This window comes from Nerophis ophidion, linkage group LG26 (genome assembly GCF_033978795.1).
Source record: "Nerophis ophidion isolate RoL-2023_Sa linkage group LG26, RoL_Noph_v1.0, whole genome shotgun sequence".
Lineage (NCBI taxonomy): Eukaryota > Metazoa > Chordata > Actinopteri > Syngnathiformes > Syngnathidae > Nerophis > Nerophis ophidion.
The window spans coordinates 8,571,937-8,578,523 of NC_084636.1; positions in this window are offsets into that span (position 1 = coordinate 8,571,937).

Here is a 6,587-nt window from a genome sequence, read left to right on the forward strand (position 1 = left end):
GGGCACGATGGCGAGCGCCTGGTGGCCGGGCCTGTACCCATGGGGCCCGGCCGGGCACAGCCCGAAGAGGCAACGTGGGTCCCCCCTCCAATGGGCTCACCACCCATAGCAGGGGCCATAGAGGTCGGGTGCAATGTGAGCTGGGCGGCAGCCGAAGGCAGGGCACTTGGCGGTCCGATCCTCGGCTACATAAGCTCGCTCTTGGGACGTGGAACGTCACCTCACTGGGGGGAAAGGAGCCTGAGCTAGTGCGCGAAGTAGAGAAATTCCGGCTGGATGTAGTCGGACTCACTTCGACGCACAGCTAGGGCTCTGGAACCACTTCTCTTGAAAGGGGCTGGACTCTCTTTCACTCTGGCGTGGCCGGCAGTGAGAGGCGACGGGCTGGGGTGGCAATTCTGGTTGCCCCCCGGCTTAAAGCCTGCACGTTGGAGTTCAACCCAGTGGACGAAAGGCTAGCCTCCCTCCGCCTTCGGGTGGGGGGACGGGTCCTGACTGTTGTTTGTGCTTACGCACCAAACAACAGTTCAGAGTACCCACCCTTTTTGGGTACACTCGAGGGAGTACTGGAGAGTGCTCCCCCGGGTGATTCCCTTGTCCTACTGGGGGACTTCAACGCTCATGTTGGTAACGACAGTGAAACCTGGAGAGGCGTGATTGGGAAGAATGGTCGCCCGGATCTGAACCCGAGTGGTGTTTTGTTATTGGACTTCTGTGCTCGTCACAGTTTGTCCATTACAAACACCATGTTCAAACATAAGGGTGTCCATATGTGCACTTGGCACCAGGACACCCTAGGCCGCGGTTCCATGATCGACTTTGTAGTTGTGTCATCGGATTTGCGGCCTCATGTTTTGGACACTCGGGTGAAGAGAGGGGCGGAGCTTTCTACCGATCACCACCTGGTGGTGAGTTGGCTGCGATGGTGGGAGAGGATGCCGGACAGACCTGGCAGGCCCAAACGCATTGTGAGGGTTTGCTGGGAACGTCTGGCAGAGTCTCCTGTCAGAGAAAGTTTCAATTCCCACCTCCGGAGGAACTTTGAACATGTCACGAGGGAGGTGCTGGACATTGAGTCCGAGTGGACCATGTTCCGCACCTCTATTGTCGAGGCGGCTGATCGGAGCTGTGGCCGCAAGGTAGTTGGTGCTTGTCGTGGCGGTAATCCTAGAACCCGTTGGTGGACACCAGCGGTGAGGGATGCCGTCAAGCTGAAGAAGGAGTCCTACCGGGTTCTTTTGGCTCATAGGACTCCAGAGGCAGTGGACAGGTACCGACAGGCCAAGCGGTGTGCAGCTTCAGCGGTCACAGAGGCAAAAACTCGGACATGGGAAGAGTTTGGGGAAGCCATGGAAAATGACTTCCGGATGGCTTCGAAGCGATTCTGGACCACCATCCGCCGCCTCAGGAAGGGGAAGCAGTGCACTGTCAACACCGTGTATGGTGCGGATGGTGTTCTGCTGACCTCAACTGCGGATGTTGTGGATAGGTGGAAGGAATACTTTGAAGACCTCCTCAATCCCACCAACACGTCTTCCTATGAGGAAGCAGTGCCTGGGGAATCTGTGGTGGACTCTCCTATTTCTGGGGCTGAGGTTGCTGAGGTAGTTAAAAAGCTCCTCGGTGGCAAGGCCCCAGGGGTGGATGAGATCCGCCCGGAGTTCCTTAAGGCTCTGGATGCTGTGGGGCTGTCTTGGTTGACAAGACTCTGCAGCATCGCGTGGACATCGGGGGCGGTACCTCTGGATTGGCAGACCGGGGTGGTGGTCCCTCTCTTTAAGAAGGGGGACCGGAGGGTGTGTTCCAACTATCGTGGGATCACACTCCTCAGCCTTCCCGGTAAGGTTTATTCAGGTGTACTGGAGAGGAGGCTACGCCGGATAGTTGAACCTCGGATTCAGGAGGAACAGTGTGGTTTTCGTCCTGGTCGTGGAACTGTGGACCAGCTCTATACTCTCGGCAGGGTTCTTGAGGGTGCATGGGCGTTTGCCCAACCAGTCTACATGTGCTTTGTGGACTTGGAGAAGGCATTTGACCGTGTCCCTCGGGAAGTCCTGTGGGGAGTGCTCAGAGAGTATGGGGTATCGGACTGTCTTATTAAGGCAGTCCGATCCCTGTACGATCAGTGTCAGAGCTTGGTCCGCATTGCTGGCAGTAAGTCGGACACGTTTCCAGTGAGGGTTGGACTCCGCCAAGGTTGCCCTTTGTCACCGATTCTGTTCATAACTTTTATGGACAGAATTTCTAGGCGCAGTCAAGGCATTGAGGGGTTCCGGTTTGGTGGCCGCGGGATTAGGTCTCTGCTTTTTGCAGACGATGTGGTCCTGTTGGCTTCATCTGGCCGGGATCTTCAGCTCTCACTGGATCGGTTCGCAGCCGAGTGTGAAGCGGCCGGAATGAGAATCAGCACCTCCAAATCCGAGTCCATGGTTCTCTCCCGGAAAAGGGTGGAGTGCGATCTCCGGGTTGGGGAGGAGACCCTGCCCCAAGTGGAGGAGTTCAAGTACCTAGGAGTCTTGTTCACGAGTGGGGGAAGAGTGGATCGTGAGATCGACAGGCGGATCGGTGCGGCGTCTTCAGTAATGCGGACGTTGTACCGATCTGTTGTGGTGAAGAAGGAGCTGAGCTGGAAGGCAAAGCTCTCAATTTACCGGTCGATCTACGTTCCCATCCTCACCTATGGTCATGAGCTTTGGGTCATGACCAAAAGGATAAGATCACGGGTACAAGCGGCCGAAATGAGTTTCCTCCGCCGTGTGGCGGGGCTCTCCCTTAGAGATAGGGTGAGAAGCTCTGTCATCCGGGAGGAACTCAAAGTAAAGCCGCAGCTCCTCCACATCGAGAGCCAGATGAGGTGGTTCGGGCATCTGGTCAGGATGCCACCCGAACGCCTCCCGAGGGAGGTGTTTAGGGCACGTCCAACCGGTAGGAGGCCTCGGGGAAGACCCAGGACACGTTGGGAAGACTATGTCTCCCGGCTGGCCTGGGAACGCCTCGGGATCCCCCGGGAAGAGCTAGACGAAGTGGCTGGGGAGAGGGAAGTCTGGGCTTCCCTGCTTAGGCTGCTGCCCCCGCGACCCGACCTCGGATAAGTGGAAGAAGATGGATGGATGGATGGATGTATATAATCACTGTAAATAGTTGTAAGTTGATTCGAATTTGAATCGCGATTCTCACGTTGTGCGATTCAGAATCGCTTCTTATTATTAAAAAATCGATTTTTTATTTTTTTTATCAATCCAACAAAACAATACAGAGCAATACCATAACCATACAATTCAATTCCTAAACCAAACCTGACCCAGCAACACTCAGAACAGCAATAAACAGAGCAATTGAGAAAACACAAACACGACTCAGAACCAAAAGTAGTGAAACAAAAATGAATATCATCAACAACAGTATCAATATTAGTTATAATTTCAGTTTAGCAGTGATTAAAAATCCCTCATTGACATTACCATTAGACATTTATAGAAATAAAAAAAAAGAACAATATTGACACAGTGGCTTACACTTGCATCGCATCTCATAAGCTTGACAACACACAGTGTCCAATGTTTTCACAAAGTTAAAATAAGTCATATTTTTAGTTTGTTTAATAGTTAAAACAAATGTACATTATTGCAATCAGTTGATAAAACATTGTCCTTTACAATTATAAAAGCTTTTTACAAAAATCTACTACTCTGCTAGCAGGTCAGCAGACTGGGGTAGATCCTGTATTGAATCGAGAATCGCGTTGAATTGAAAAAAAAAAAAATCGATTTTGAATCGAATTGTGACCCAAAGAATCGATATTGAATTGAATCGTGGGACACCCAAAGATTTGCAGCCCTAATATATATATATATATATATATATATATATATATATATATATATATATATATATATATATATATATATATATATATATATATATTTCACTGTAAATAGTTGTAAGTTGACCAATTTGAAAAAGCAACCACTATTTTTTCTCATATATATATATATATATATTTACACACACACATATATACAATATACATATAAACACTCAATTTCACATACAAAATAACTACTATTACATATAAAATAAAATAAAAAAATAAATAAATATATATATATATATATATATATATATATATATATATATATATATATATATATATATGTATATATATATATATATATATATATATATATATATATATATTAATATATATACATATGGTTGATTGGCAACACTAAATTGGCCCTAGTGTGTGAATGTGAATGTTGTCTGTTTAACTGTGTTGGCCCTGCGATGAGGTGGCGACTTGTCCAGGGTGTAACGACCCCAAAAGGGAATCAGCGGTAAAAAAAAAATATATATATATATATATATATATATATATCTATATATATATATATAGATATATAGATATATAGATATATATATATACATGCTTATACATAATATGTATATATTGGGGTGGTATAGCTCAGTTGGGAGAGTGGCTGAGCCGGCAACTTTAGGGTTCCAGGTTGGATGCCCGCTTCTGCCAACCTAGTCACTGCCGTTGTGTCCTTGGGCAAGACACTTTACCCACTTGCTCCCAGTGCCACCCACGCTGGTTTAAATGTAACTTAGATATTGGGTTTCACTATGTAAAGTGCTTTAAGTCGCTAGAGAAAAGTGCTATATAAATATAATTCACTTAAAGGCCTACTGAAACCCACTACTACCGACCACGCAGTCTGATAGTTTATATATCAATGATGAAATATTAACATTGCAACACATGCCAATACTGCCTTTTTAGTTTACTAAATTGCAATTTAAAATTTCGCGTGAAGTATCCTGTTGAAAACGTCGCGGTATGATGACGCGTGCGCGTGACGTCTCGGATTGTAGCGGACATTTTGTTCCAGCCCGATCCCAGCTATAAGTCGTCTGCTTTAATCGCATAATTACACAGAATTCTGGACATCTGTGTTGCTGAATCTTTTGCATTTTGTTCAATTAATAATGGAGACGTCAAAGAAGAAAGATGTAGGTAGGAAGCGCTGTATTGCGGCTGCCTTTAGCATCACCAACACAGCCGGTGTTTTCTTGTTTACATTCCCGAAGGTGAAGCTTTACTATGGAACAGAGCGGTCAAGCAAACATGGTTCTCTACCACATGTCAAACGTCAGGTTTCGGTGAGAAAATTGTGGTAATAACTCTTACCGTAGACATGAATGGAGCTTGCGTCGTTCCTCGTGCACCCGTCAAAGAGGCAGCTGCGACTCACTTGCTTCCCCCAACCGGCCGCTCAGCCCGGCCCCAACGGCTGCCTTCGCTTTGCCTCCTCGAAAAATGTGGCTTCCCTCAGAGACACTGGCGGTCACCACACCCGTGGCCACACCCCTCTGACTTTCAGGTACGACTATATATTCTCACTAAAACACTAGTAACACAATAAGCAGATAAGGGATTTTCCAGAATTATCCTAGTAAATGTGTCTAATAACATCTGAATCGCTCCCACTGCCCTGACTTTTTTTTTTTTTCTTCTAGTCCTTCACTCTCACTATCTTCATCCACAAATCTTTCATCCTCGCTCAAATTAATGGGGAAATTGTCGCTTTCTCGGTCCGAATCGCTCTCGGTGTTGGTGGCCATGATTATAAACAATGTGAGGCTGTGAGGAGCTCCACAACCCGTGACGTCACGCGCACATCGTCTGCTACTTCCGGTACAGGCAAGGCTTTTTTTTATTAGCGACCAAAAGTTGCGAACTTTATCGTTGATGTTCTCTACTAAATCCTTTCAGCAAAAATATGGCAATATCGCGAAATGATCAAGTATGACACATAGAATGGACCTGCTATCCCCGTTTAAATAAGAAAATCTCATTTCAGTAGGCCTTTAAAGGGCCACACACATATACTCTTATAACAGAATAATATTGAATATTTAAGAGTATGTTTAGTTCTTACATGTGAAATATAGGTTATTTAATAAGCACATTGCAGCCGTTTATTCAGCAAATATGACTTAAATGACGATGGAGCGACATGGTAACGGCCATGGCAGTTAAAATGGCGACTGGGTGACACCGAGTGGCGACGGCGAAAATTACACCAAATCGCTAATTAATCAAATAATTTATGGCTCGCCTTTAACTAAAAGTGGGAAGTATGGTGAATTGGGCATTTTTAAAAAATGGTACCATTATTTCACTTTTGGTGTACATTGTAGCTTATTGGTTGAGTTAGCTAGCAACTGAATGGGAAACAAGCTAGCTAGCAAGCTACCTTGTCAAACAGCGTGTCAAATATTGTAGCTAACTCGAACTTTCGATATGGAAATATATTAAATCGGACTGTTAACAAAGTTTACTACTTTTTTTTTTTTTCAATGTACTTACGTAATTAAAATCGTTGGGTTTTTTTCCCTCTCGAGAACGTTCGTGCTGGCCCCGCCCCCTGCTGGCCAACCAATGGCAAGCTCCGAAACCAGTCGGTTTGTAAAATCCAAAATCCAGCCAATCACGTGACGTCTATATGACGTATCAAAGCCTAAATAAATCCGTTATTTTTGGGTGTCCGTTAAAGTTACTCCCCCCACACGATCTGTCG